We start from the raw sequence: 15,862 nt of genomic DNA on the forward strand, positions 1-15,862 counted from the left end.
TATATCTCAATTTCTCAATTCAATCCGCAATCAAACATATAGGAATTTGCGATCCCGATTAAATAAGAGAAATAACTTGGACGGTATCACAAACCAATATCCAAGTGTCAATCAATTCAATAAAATACCCAAAGGCCGGATTCAAGAACTGATTGAACTTAACGCACAACCTGTGATATTTCAATTATATAAACAAATATAATGCGGAAAATAAATAACACATACGCAAGAAATTTTGTTAACGAGAAAACCGAAAATGCAAAAAAACCACGGGACCTAGCCCAGCTTTGAACACCACACTGTATTATACCACTACAGACACTAGCCTACTACCAATGAACTTTGGACTGGAATGCAGTTGAGCCCTAACCAATTTCACATTGATCAAGGTACAGTTGTGCTCCTTACGTCTCTGAACCCCAACAGGATTCTATGCACTTTATTCCCTTAGCTGATCTCACCCACAACTAAGAGTTGCTACGACCCAAAGTCGAAGACTTGATAAACAAATATGTCTCACAACGAAAAGTCTATTGAGATAGATAAATCTGTTTCCCACAGAAACACCTATGAGTTTTGTTCTGTCTTATGATAAATCAAGGTGCATAGGAACCAATTGATAAACCAGACTTATATTCCCCAAGAAGAGCCTAGTATTATCAATCACCTCACAATAATCTTAATTGTATGGTAGCGAAACAAGATATTGTGGAATCAAAAATGATGAGACGAAGATGTTTGTGACTACTTTTTTATCTTGCCTATCGGAGATTAAATCTCGAGCAAAAATCTTAGAGAAGATAATACTCAATCACGATAGAAAACAACAAGATCAGAACACGCAACTACAGAGAAAATAGTTGGGTATGGCTTCACAATCCCAATGAAGTCTTCAAGTCATTAACCTATAGGGTTTTGGAAAAAAATCTAAGGTTAAAGGAGAATCGACTCTAGTCGCAACTAGTATCACACAGGAGGTGTGGGGATTAGGTTTCCCATTTGCTAGAGTTCTCCCTTATATAGTCTTAAAATCATAGTTTGCAATCAATATTATCTTGGTAACGAAGCATTCAATATTCAACGTTAGAAGAAAACCTGATTAGACTCAAGCTAATATCTTTCAACCGTTAAATCGAACTTAGCTTGTTACGTATACACAAATGAAATGTACCTTCATTTAGATATGAGTAACCGTACCTAAACATGTACACTAGATTGGCTCAACAATAGTTAACCGAAGTTAGCCAAATGAACACTTTTGAAAATGCGGGGGGTCTAACAACCACACCCAACAATTCGTTTGGAAATCTGAGAGGACTTACTCCAATATACTTTCTAGAGAATCAACTAGACAGTCAGACTCAATCTAGAGAAAAGTATATCAAAGAGTTTTATATCTTTAACTCTTAATTCAATCAACATACATAAATCTGAGAGCCCGATTGAGTATAAGAGGAGTAACTTGAACGGTACCAAAGACCAATGTTCAAGGATCAATCAATTTCAATCAACAAACAAAGGTTGGATTTCCCAATTGATCGATTCAACGCACAACCTCTGATATTTCAATTATATAACAAAATATATTGCGGAAAAGAAATAACACAGACACTAGAAGTTTTGTTAATGAGGAAACCGCAAATGCAGAAAAACCCCGGGATATAGTCCAAATTGAACACCACACTGTATTAAGCCGCTACAGACACTAGCCTACTACAAATGAACTTCGTACTGGACTGTAGTTGAACCCTAATCAATCTCACACTGATTCAAGGTACAGTTGTGCTCCTTACGTCTCTGATCCCAGCAGGATACTACGCACTTGATGTCCTTAGCTGATCTCACCCACAACTAAGAGTTGATATGACCCAAAGTCGAAGACTTGATAAACAAATCTGCCTCATACGGAAAAGTCTATAGATTGAATAAATCTGTCTCCCACAGAAATACCCAAGAGTTTTTGTTCCGCTTTGGATAAATCATGGTGAACATGAACCAATTGATAAACCAGACTTATATTCTCGAAGTACAGCCTAGTATTATCAATCACACTACAATAATCTAAATCGTATAATGGCGAAACTAGATATTTTGGAATCACAAATGATGAGACGAAGATGTTTGTGATCACGTTTATCTTTCCTATCGGAGAAATTAATCTCAAACAAACTGTATACAAGATAGTACTCAAACGATAGAATCGGGAAAGATCAGAACGCACAACTACAAGAGAAATAGTTGGGTCTGGATTCACAATCCCAATGAAGTCTTTCAAGTCGCTAACCTACAGGGTCTGGATAGAAACCTAAAGTTAAAGGAGAATCGACTCTAGTTGATGCAACTAGTAACACACAGAAAGTGTGGGGATTAGGCTTCCCAGTTGGTAGAGTTCTCCTTTATATAGTTTTCAAATCAGGGTTTGCAATCCAAGTTACCTTGCTAACAAAGCTTTAATTATTCACCGTTAGATGAAAAACCTGATTCAACCAAGCTAATATCTTTCAACCGTTAGATCGAACTTAGCTTGTTTCACACAAATGAAATGTACCCTCATTTAGGTTTATGTAACCGTACCCAAACGTGTACACCATGTTGGCTTAAAAATAGTTAACCAAAGTTAGCCATATGATTAACTCTCATATCAACCATATTCATCTTAACCATAACTAGTTCAAATGACTCAAATGAAACTAGTTAAAGAGTCGTTCAATTGTTATATTCTCATAGAAGTATACAATAATACAATCGAAACAAAATCAGTTTGATTCACTCGAATCAATTCATGAACATTATAGCCACGGTTTGCAAAGATTGCATTCCTTATTTTATAAATTTTTAAGTTCATGTACATAACCGATTTTAGAAAGTAACCCACTCAAGTATGCAAATGGGTACGCATACTTAAGTATCCGGACCGAGTTTGGTTACGCCAGTACGTGTACGAGTGCGCATATTACAACATTCTTCCAAACTCCAGCAGAATTTCACGGAGGTGAACTTTCCTACAGTATGCGTACAGGTACGCATACATTCCCAGACGTCAGCAACCGCCAGTACGCGTACGGGTACGCATACTTCAGGCTCCCGGTTTTGGACTTGCACACTAATGTAATTAACCCTATGTTTATATCCAAACATGGTTACTTGATTCTAAACTCTTTATTTCAATCATTGAAACTTTCTTAGAGGATGTCAATAGTTGTTTTCAAAATATTATTAGTATCAAATCGATTTTCAAATTATTGAAATTATTATAATGAAACATTCCAAGTCTTCACCAAATGATTGTATCACACAAACCATGTAAGATGTTACTCGGAAATTTTCATATGATCATATTCTGACTTTCGTCAAGAATGTAAGATGAACTTGGTCGAAGCGAAAGCTTTCCAACACATACTCCGAGAAATATGTAAGCGAGTAAAACTCATTTCGAAATCTCAAATGTGTATAATAGAAAACTATATCGTAACACGACTTATGTTTCAATATAGGATATAGAGTAAAAATAGACTTTCCAAATGATAGATGAGTTTCAGTCTTCACATACCTTTTGCCGATAAAGTTCTACAAGCTCCCCTTAGTATTTCTTCGATGAACTCCGTGAAGTCTAAGGCTCAACTACACAATCTATGTCCTAGTCTGAGACATCTAAATAGGCTAGAAACCAAGACTTATAGTTTTGATCACTAACATTGACAAACATGCTTGAGATAGCAACCCATGCGAGTTCGATCGAGCAATGCTCTAACAATCTCCCTCTTTGTCAAATTTAGTGACAAAACTATCAATACATATGGATTAAAAAATAAATAAAAACTTTGTAGCTTCTCATACAAGTGCTTGATCTCCTTGGCATCTTCAACACGACTCGAAATCATCATCACTTCCAAGTACTCCATGATTCTAGACGTATTCAACTCAGAATCATAGTTGTTGAAGATCCTTAGCAATAACAATGAGAAAACAAGTGCTCTTGATTATTGTTATACAGTTTCATAGTATTATTACACAGCATCAAAGTTCAATTGTATCACAACTTTGACAACCATACTATGGTGGTATGTATCACTCCCCCTTAGTCAATACATCATCTCAATATGGAAACCACTCCTCCTTACATAATGATCCGTAAACCATATGTATTTGTAGTATGAAATTACACATTAATTCTTCCCCTTTTTGTCAATATAAATTGGCAAAGGTACGAAAACTAGTGGGATCCTCATGAAATTTCCATAGAGATTCTCCATGACCAAAAGAGAATACCATACCAACAAATTTAGATGCAACCATAAAGCCGAAGCTAAATGCATGCATCAAGGAGTTTATAAAGATACAAGATAACCCCTATAATATTCCAGAGCTGCACTCCCCACAAAGATATGGTGATTAAGCACAAGTTCAAAAACGAACTCTCCCCCATAAAATGTCATTCCCGAAAGAACAACAAAGGCGACCTTGCTTTTACAAGAAAATAAGGATTTCTTTGGATATAACCAAATCACATGAAAACATGAATTTATATCCAAAAATCTTTCAAATGAATCAACCACAAAAATGATTAATTCAATTGGTCATGCTCAACATAAGAAAACTTACGGAGAAACACAGTACATTCACAAAAATGTGGATCAGGGAAGATCAATACTGCTCAATAAACAAGGATTCATTCTACTTTTCATCACTATTTGCACAATGACATATAATAGACTTAATCCTTGTAAACAATAATTAATCATATCTCCATCAATATTTGCATAAAGACATAATAGGCTTAACTTTTGTTAGTCAAAAGTTCATTCTATCTTTTATCAATAATTTCGTACCGATATATAATAGAGATAAATTTTTAACAAATATGGGACAGTCAAAGTTCACGGACGTAAACAACATATCCCATAACAATTTGCAATATATAAAACCATAAAGATTAATACTGCAAAAATCATCTTCCAAATAACTTAGAATTTAAATAAATAAATCTAAAAACATTGAAGATGAAACCGTTGGAAATAGCTATGTATAATCACAATAATGGTTATTCCAAACCCTAGTAATCCTTCTAAACAAAAACAACAATAATAAATTCTCATAAGAAGTTTCCTAGACATTCCAGAGCTGCACTCCCCACAAAGATATGGTGATTAAGCACAAGTTCCCAGAACTCCTTGTCGTCAACAGCCATGGGAACATATGGTTCATGAATAAAGGAGTCAATTCCAATAAACCTTCTAGGCTGATGATGTCGAACCAGGGCCTTCTGAATTTCAAGAGTTCTCATAACAATAGCCTTTATTTGTTGAATCTCCTTCCTTGTTTCCTTCAACTCTTCAAGAACACCAGAATGTTTTTGAGAATTTGAAGGAACAACTCTTGGCTTCCTCACATTCCTTGTTTTTCTTTACAAAGTTGGAGGTAACGGAGATCTCTCTTTTTCCTTCATGATTGATGGCTTTATAATCATATTAACATCTTTTCCATCAAAAGACATGATGCTTGGAATATCCATAAGAGTACGGGTTTGTGGGAGGAAATCACAATTTAAAGTCAACAAGCAGTCTTAGGATAGAAATAGTTCCAGAGAAGGAAAAAGGAATGTAGGGTTACACAACCTTTAAACAGGTTCGTACACGCACAACTCACCACCCTAAAAAGAGTAGAATTGTCGAGAATAACCTTCTTTATTGATTAACAAGGAATTCCAATTTCGCAAAACACAGCAAATCTAAGAAAAGAAGAAAAAAAACTTTTCCTAAAGCCTGAGGTGTGCACAATCTTGTCTCTTTTGAACAGGCTTATGAGACAAGATACACTAAACAACACAATCAAGTTGTACTGCGGTGAACAATAATCTGTCCACCATATCCCTTTTGGAAGAAATTCATAGAACCATGTCAATAAAAACGTTTAGACCATACTTTCTTTTCTAATGATCTTATCTTATCTTTGGAAACTAACTTCTTTGAAGAAGACAAAAACTTACATACCTCAGCAGTTTTTTGAGCGAGTTTAAGATTGTTTGCTAGTCGATTTGCTCTTCGTTGATTTTTTTTTTGACATATCTCATCTTGTGTTTGTACTTAAAACACTTAGAAAATTCATGACCCTTGAGTGACCAAAGAGCATGTCAACGCATATGATGATTCAGACGCCTGGGATGTGCAAGCTGCAAGACACATGGTGGGACCTGAAAAATCAGAAAGAGAGTTTACAATAGACAGGTCAATTTTTTCTTCCAGATTGGTTGAGTCTTCTTCTGAAAGAATATCAAGATTGATGTATGTATTGCTACAATTATCAAAATAAATATTTTCAAAAAGCAGTGCAACACTTGATTTTTCATCTTCATTGGAATCATAGTGATCAGACATTTCATCAAGAGTTGCAGTAAGACCTTTGTTCCCAGTGTATTTCCTGCGGTTAGGACAATCATTTGCAAAATGACTAAAACCTTTACACTTAAAGCACTGAGGAATATCCTCGTCATCAGTTTCGTCAACATCCCTGTTTTCAGGAGGAACGCGATTGTGAGGTTTAACTGATGACCCGAGTATGTCTCTGGAAAACCGTTTACTTCTCTTCAAAATAAGATCTCTAAACTGCCTTGTAATCAGAGAGACTGACTTATGAAGGTCTTCAATTGATTAATCAGCCTCAGAAAGATCCTCCTCAGAGACACAAACACTTTTACTTTTATCAAGTAATTTAGTGTTCTTTTGTGCTTTAAAGGCAACATCCTTTCCGATTTTGGATGTATGCTCATGATCAAATATCTTTAGCTTTCCAACCAGTGTATTTATGGAAAGAGCATCAAGGTTATTTTCCCTCAACGATGGCATGCTTCTTAGAATCGTATCTAGATGGCATCGATCTGAGAATTTTCATCACAATGTCCTTTTCAGGAATAGTCACTGATATTACCTTCAAATACGGTTAACAATTTAAGACACTTTGTGATTAAACTCATCAAATGAATCTTCATATGCCATACGAAGGTTTTCCCAATCGGAATTTAGGTTTTGAATCCTAGCTTCCTTCTCACTGATATTACCTTCAAATACGGTTTCTAAGATATCCCAAGCATCTTTATACCGAGTGCACGTCGTCACATGGTGCTAAAGATCCGGGTTAATGGCATGCATGATAGCATTCAAACCTTCAGAATTTTTCTTTACATCAAGTATCTCAGCAGCGTCATATACACCAATATCCTTTGGAACGGTCGCTTCTCCTACTGCAACAACGGGAGCATCATATCCATTAACAACATAAACCCATGACTGAAAATCATGCGCTTGAAGAAAGGCGCGCATACAATTTTCCACCACAAGTAATTAAAGCCATCCAGACTGGTGGTACGTTTATAAAGATAGCACTTATGTCCATATCAGATCGCTAAAAACACAGACTTGTAAGGTCTTTAACGTGTTTGCCTGCTCTGATACCAATTGAAAATGCAGGGGTCTAATAACCACACCCAACAATTCCTTTGGAAATCTGAGAGGACTTACTCCAATATACTTTCTAGAGAATCAACTAGACAGTCAGACTCAATCTAGAGAAAAGTATATCAAAGAGTTTTATATCTCTAACTCTTAATTCAATCCGCAATCATCAAAAATAAATCTGCGAGCCTGATTGAGTATAAGAGGAGTAACTTGAACGGTACAAAAAACCAATGTTCAAGGATCAATCAATTTCAATCAACAACCAAAGGTTGGATTTTCCAATTGATCAATTCATCACAACCTGTGATATTTCAAATATATAACAAAATATAATGCGTAAAAGAAATAACAAAGACACCCGAAGTTTTGTTAACGAGGAAACCACAAATGCAGAAAAACCCCGGGACCTAGTCCAGATTGAACACCACACTGAACTTCAGACACCAACCTACTACTAATGAACTTCAGACTGGACTGTAGTTGAACCCTAATCAATCTCACACTGATTCAAGGTACAGTTATGCTCCTTACGTCTCTAATCCCAGCAGGATACTACGCACTTGATTCCCTTAGCTGATCTCACCCACAACTAAGACTTGCTACGACCCAAAGTCGAAGACTTGATAAACAAATCTGTCTCACACAGAAAAGTCTATAGATTGAATAAATATGTCTTCCACAGAAATACCCAAGAGTTTTTGTTCCGCCTTTTGATAAATCAAGGTGAACATGAACCAATTGATAAACCGAAATTATATTCCCGAAGATCAGCCTAGTATTTTCAATCACCTCACAATAATCTAAATCGTATGATGGCGAAACTAGATATTGTGGAATCACAAACGATGAGACGAAGATGTTTATGATCACATTTTATCTTGCCTATCAGAGAAATTAATCTCGAGCAAATCTTAGAGAATATAGTACCCAAACGATAGAATCGGGAAAGATCAGAACACGCAACTCTAAGAGAAATAGTTGGGTCTGGCTTCACAATACCAATGAAGTCTTTTAAGTCGTTAACCTCCAGGGTCTCGAAAGAAACCTAAGGTTAAAGGATCGACTTTAGTTGATGCAACTAGTAACACACATGAGGTGTGGGATTAAGTTTCCCAGTTTCTAGAGTTCTCCTTTATAAAGTTTTCAAATCAGGGTTTGTAATCCAAGTTACCTTGGTAACAAAGCATTCATTATTCATCGAGATGAAAAACTTGATTCAACCAAGCTAATATCTTTCAACCGTTAGATCTAACTTAGCTTGTTTCACACAAATGAAATGTACCCTCATTTAGGTTTATGTAACCATACCCAAACGTGTACACCATGTTGGCTTAACAATAGTTAACCGAAGTTAGCCATATGATTAACTCTCATATAAACCATATTCATCTTAACCATAACTAGTTCAAATGACTCAAATGAAACTAGTTAAAGAGTCGTTCAATTGATATATTCTCATAGAGGTATACAAGAACACAATCGAAACAAAATCGGTTTCATTCACTCGAATCAATTCATGAACATTATAGCCACGGTTTGCAAAGATTGCATTCCTTATTTTATAAATGTTTAAGTTCATGTACAAAACCGATTTTAAAAAGTAACCCACTCAAGTATGCAAACGGGTACGCATACTTAAGTAGCCGGACCGAGTTTGGTTACGCCAGTACGTGTACGAGTGTGCATACTACAACACTCTTCCAAACCCCGGCAGAATTTCACGGAGGTGAAATTTCCGCCAGTATGCGTACGAGTACGCATACTTGCCAGATATCAGCAACCGCCAGTACGCGTATGGGTACGCATACTTCAGGATCCCGGTTTTGGACTTGTGCACTAATGTGATTAACACACTATATTTATATCCAAACATGGTTACTTGATTCTAAACTCTTTATTTCAATCATTGAAACTTTCTTAGAGGATGACAATAGTAGTTTCACAATATTATTAGCATCAAAGCGATTTTCAAATTATTGAAATTATCATAATGAAACATTCCAAGTCTTCACCAAATGATTGTATCACACAAACCATGTAAGATGTTACTCGATCATATTCTGACTTTCGTCAAGAATGTAAGATGAACTTGGTCGAAGCGAAAGCTTGCTAACACATATTCCGAAAAATATGTAAGCGAATTAAACTCAGCTCGAAATCTTAAATGTGTATAATATAAAACTATATCGTAACACGACTTATGTCTCAATATAGGAGATAGAGTAGAAATAAACTTTCCAAGTTATAGATGAGTTTGAGTATCCACATACCTTTTGTCGATGAAGTTCCACAAGCTCCCCTTAGTAGTTCTTCGTCTTCAAATGTTGAACGCCGTGAAGTCTAAGCATCACATACACAATCTATGTCCTAGTGTGAGATATCTAAATAGGCTAGAAATCAAGACTTATAGTTTTGATCACTAACATTGAAAACATGCTTGAGATAGCAACGCATGCGAGTTGGACTGAGCAATGCTCTAACAACTTTCATATCAACCTTATTCATCTTAACCACAACTAGTTAAAATGACTCAAATGAAACTAGTTCTAGAGTTGTTCAATTGTTTATAATCTCATAGAGGTATATAATACACAATTGAAGCAAAATTGGTTTGATTCACTCGAATCGATTCATGAACATTATAGCCACGGTTTGCAAAAGATTGCATTCCTTATTACATTAATGTATTGGTTCATGACATACCGATACGCATACCTAAGTAGCTGGACTTCGACTGTGTTCGACAGTTTGCAAACGGGTACGCATACTATCACACATCCAAACATCATTTGACATCATTACGCGTACGAGTACACATACCAAAGTTCCCGGGATTCAAATGAGTTCGCCAGTGATAGACACATAAATTTTGTTGTAGTTTTGAAAGTGGTAGTAAAAGTTCGTTGCTCGGACTTGTAAAGATTAATTTTTTTAGAAAATAAATATATATACAAATATTGACAAATTGGTAGAGAGTTACTGGGACTAAGGACTTGGCCAATTCTCATGCATATGGTACATTTTATTTATCCTTAACAATTATCGCTCAAAACATAAAATGTAAGGACTCTTATTATGCCAATATAGATTCTCAGAATATTAGTTATAAATCGTAAGCATGGGACATCAAACATTTAAGCAAGCATGCCGCATCAAATAAAATGATAACTAATTAATCAAAATCATTTTTCAATTTTAAATCAATGCAAAAGTCATAAAAGGAATAAATTAAATTTACCAGAATGATGAAAATCGCCTCCTCCGTTGTCCCAATGTTGGGTTTATCTCATCATGGTGAAATACCTCTCAAAATATTTTATTAAGCTCAATTGGTGTTTACAATAAAGAGAAGAATGGAAAATGGTGTGAAACTGTAATCTGCGATGCACAAAAGGCGTCCAGAATGAACGATAAAATCTAACTGCTGTTGTCGCTATGGTTCTAAGACCCACACCTACGACCCACGAGCCACTGTCGCTGTCACTGTTGAAGAACGACTGCTCTGGCAGGTCCGTTCTTCGTGTTCTTGGTGTTCTTCATCATCAGCAGCAGCAGCAACAAAGTTTCATCAACTCTTGATTTCTGCTTCTCTGGCCCTCCTATCGACTCCCCAAACTCTCGACCACCCTTCTAGGACTCATGTATCTCCTATTTATACATTCCAGGCGCATCAAATCTCGCCATTAATTCCTCAAAATTTTCACAGTAAAGGAAAATTATTCTTGGGAATAATTTCTTATTTTCCTTCTCTGCATGCGTTAATTGTCTTGATAATTTCCAAAATCTGTTGATATGCAACCTAGGAGAATATCTGCACTTAACTTCCACAACCCATGCAACATCTTTACGTAATTTTCTTTCCAAGTTTAACCGATATCTCTTCTTTCCTGCTTTAATCGAGAATCAATTATCTGGCAAAATTTGATCTATCCCAACCACCACAATATCTTCTTATATCCATATCACATATACCCATTAAGTTTCAGCGATTTAATCTCCTTATAACACCTTCAAAAATCGATTGGAAAATCTACCAGTGTATAAAGAAAATTTCCCGCCAAAATTTATTTTTGATTTTGAGAAGAAGGGTGCCCCTTAACCAGAGCTGGGGTGCGAAAAGAAATTGGGGTGGAAATAGTAATTTTTCTAGGTTCCTCAATCACATTTCTGGGGCGTTTCCGGTGCATTTCTGGGGTGCCTTTAGTAATTTTCTCCGGGGTGTAAAACACCACTTTTTGAGCCCATTTCGCCGCAAGGGATTATTTCTCTAAAAACATCTACAAAAACACAAAATAACACAATAAGTACTTAATCGAGTCTAACAATACAGAATATTGAGAACAAAATAGACACATAAATGCGTCTATCAGCCAGTACGCGTACGGGTACGCATACTCTATCTCCCGGACTTCACCTGACCCTTTCCAGTATGCATACGGGTATGCATACTACACCGGTCTTGGATCAACATATATGCAAGTACGCATACTATGTTTATAATCTAATCATGGTTAAATGTTCTATCACCATTTCAATTATTGAGACATTCTTAGAAGATGACAATAGTTGTCTCACACAAACTATTAGCTTCAAACCAATTTTCAAGTGATCGAATGATAAATTTGAAACATTCCGAGTCTACATCAAATGATTGTCTCACAAAAATCATCTAAGATGTACTACCAGGCGATTTTCATATGATCATCTTTTGACTTTCGTCAAGAATATAAGATAAACTTGGTTAAAGCGAAAGCTTACCAACACATATTTCGAGAAATATGTAAGCGAGTTAAACTCAACTCGAAATATCAAATGCGTATAAATCGAATACTATATAGCTATACGACTTTTGTCTCAAATAGGAGATAGAGTAGAAATAGAATTTTCGAGTGATAGATGAGTTTCAGTCTCCACATACATCATAATGAAGTTCCACAAGCTCTCCTTAGTAGTTCTTCGTCTTCAATTGATGAACATCGTGAAGTCTAAAGCTCAACTACACAATCTATCCTAGTCCAAGACATGGCTATAAGTAGACTAGAAATCAATACTTATAATTTTGATCACAAACCTTGACAAACAAGACTGAGATATCAACGCTTGCGAGTTCGACCGAGCAGTGATCTAACATAAACCCTATTTCTACAAAAACAAATTTGATATTACTTTTACCTAGTAATTATTTAGAACAAACATAAGATTTCCAAATTCTTGATTCACATCTAAAGGGGAATCAAATCATTGTTTTATGAAAGAAAAATATAAAAAAGTCTTTACTTATGTTAATGGGTAAAAAAGATTTGCTGGTTTTTGAGGAAAAGTATAGGGCTGTGCAACAAGTGGATCCTCGATTGACCAAATTTCCTAAACCTTTAACAGATGCACTGCACGGGAGTGCTTTGAATTTAAGAGATAAGTATGTATAACTCCATCCTAAACCAAGACAATGGTCGTTCCAGAGTAGGAGGGAAGCTAACAAGTGTGTGAGATCAATGACGATTGAAGGATTGTGGATGTGTTGGAGACTTCTGCAAGTTCGATGAACCGTCAGTGAATTCTGATCAGATTGATTGAGTTTTGTTCAGTAGTGTTCGACTGAGATTCGTTAAATTAAGTTAAGTTGTGTTCAAATAAGTTATCCAATCATAGGTTGATGAACCTATTTATATTGCAGAAGTAGTTAACACATTGATCTCCAGTAAGTGTGAAGGTTGCAGAGGAGTCAAAGAGTGGGGAAGTGGTAAATCATGGTTGAAGCAATTCCATGTTACGCGGAAGACTTGGTTAATTGTATATCCACTACTTTCCTAACTCCTTCAACTACTAGCATGACTTACTCACATTTCTCATCGTGGATGTACTGTTACATCGGACGTGCTGTAGGCCGCCAGACCAAAACCCTAATGAATATTCCCCCATGTGACATGATGTCTCATGTATGTGGAGTCTGCAAGGCAGACGTGTATTTGATTGGTCAATTGTTGACTTGGATAGACCATGAGTCTTGACCTTGATGATTCGAGCATAATTGACGAATATGATATGCTCTATGAATCAGCATAAGGTGTCTGCTGAGACATCAATAATGCATATACATCGAGTCTAATGAATTGTGATATATCATTCCACCAGATGAGGTATTAATGATGCTCTGATGATTTGAATCAACGAACATCGTCTAATAAAATTACTCGGTCATGGACTTATTACGATATGTCGAGTATTTGACAGAAAATCGGATATTGTTAAGTTATATAGAGTACTAATTCCTGATCTACTATTCCATGAATTGTCGAATGACAAAGTAGAAATTGGAGTATTGGTAAGTATTGGACTCAATAGTCGTTCAATAAAATATTGGATGGTCGGACAAGCGGATGGATGTCCAATATCATGTTGCTTCTTGGACAGTCGAGCAACAAAAATGTTGGTAACGGGACCGTACATTTAAATATTAATTAAAATACTGATAGCTGGATCAATATGGAAATTATTGATGTTTATCAGAATTATCATAAGTCTGAAACCCTAATTTTAGGAAGCTTTAGATCCTGGAGATGGGGAGTTGTCCAATGTGCGTAGAGTTATCGACCAACCAATGGGTATGAGAACCGACCATTGGTGGTGGAGAGACCGGCTAGGCGGTGCATGGAGAATTGTCCAACTGGTAGAAGAGGATCCACCAAAATATTGGAGGATTATCCAAAATATAAACTAAGGAATATGGGACGGCTTCCATGGTGTCCAAGCAAATTCCGGCCATGGCGGCGCACGGGCCACCATGTCGACGACCGTCCATTCCTGAGAATTTTGGTATTTTTTGTTGGACGTTTGTGCAATATTTTGTATTTTCAGAAGATTTTGATCTTGAATGAAACTCTCAATATTTTAGAGTATTGAAATAATAATATTTTAATATTTATTGGTGAGAAGGCCTGACGGTCGTCGGTCCATTTGGTTTTATAGGCCTTTTGGAGAATTGAGCAATATTTGAAGAAATATGGAAAACTAAGAGATTGCACAAATGTGGGAAATAAAGAGTTGTGGAATAATAATAAAATAAGGAAAAGTGAGAAGGCATGGAATAGGCCACGGCATGGCCGGCTAGTGGGCCCGGTCCCGTGTACACTTTTCTTTTTATTTTCTTTTCCTATTTTTCATAGCTCATCGTACATCCACATTCTTCCATATTTTTGGGTGTTCGTTCGTGCATTATTACTATGTACACTCGAACCATTTTCTCGGGGCTTACTCGGTGGTGGCCCATATGCCCGAAAGGTATATACTTATTACTAATTCATGGAATTCAGCTGAGAAAACCCGTGAATTGAAGTAATAAAATGTAGTTATGAAAATAGAATATTTTCTAGCAATTCAATTTATGAATACTACACTAGAAATGATTAATTGATGTCTCTAAACTAGCAGGCAATATGTCTAGGAGCATTATATTTATTCGAGAATTGAGGTATGAGATGGTGGAAGCATCATTCTCGTTCTGAACATTTATTCTGTATAGTCAGGGAACGTTGCGACATCCTGAAGACGCTATCGCTCTATACTAGCAGGCAATCTGTCTAGGAGTCGTCCAATCATTAAGATTTTATACATATGTATTCTATATAGTCAGGGAACATTGCGACATCGTGAAGACGTTATCGCTCTATACTAGCAGGAAATCTGTCTAAGAGCCGCCCAATCATTTTCGATTTTATATAGAAGTTAATACTGAGACGGGAAGTATACATGAAATATCTAAAGCTCAGCCGGGGAGGTCCCAAAATTGTCATCACATATTTATGTTTTGATGAGGTTATTACATGATCATTCGGAGATCGTTATAACATGAGCTTTCATGTCCAAATTATAAAATATGAATTTCATATATTCGTCTGAAGCAGGGCCAGAAATATACAAAACCTGACATTTTACAGTTTTATCCCTCATCAAAAATCCACCATCAACAACTTAGCTTGAAGCAACTCTTTGGCTGTAAAGGACGCCAGCTACGGGAATCAAGTGCGTGGAGCCTTGGGAGGTTCAAGAGACGTAAGGAGCGCGGTTGTAACTGAATTGTTTGGAGGTTGGATTCGGTCTTAACTATATTTCAATACAAATTATGATAGTAGGCTAGTGCTTGTAGCGGCTTAATACGGTCTAGTGTTCAAACCTGGACGAGGTCCCGGGATTTTTCTGCTATTGCGATTTCCTCGTTAACGAATTTTTTTTTTGTATTTATTTTTACTTTTTACTTCCAAATCATATTTATGTTCAATATAATTAAATTAAAAAGAAAATGGTTAGACAATCAACCTGGGCATTTATTTAACTAAAACTGTATAGAACCTCCAAGACCTGTTCTTGAGAATTCGTATCTTGAAATATTGATTAGAAAACATGTCTTGTTGGAA

This window comes from Papaver somniferum, unplaced genomic scaffold (assembly GCF_003573695.1).
Source record: "Papaver somniferum cultivar HN1 unplaced genomic scaffold, ASM357369v1 unplaced-scaffold_133, whole genome shotgun sequence".
NCBI lineage: Eukaryota > Viridiplantae > Streptophyta > Magnoliopsida > Ranunculales > Papaveraceae > Papaver > Papaver somniferum.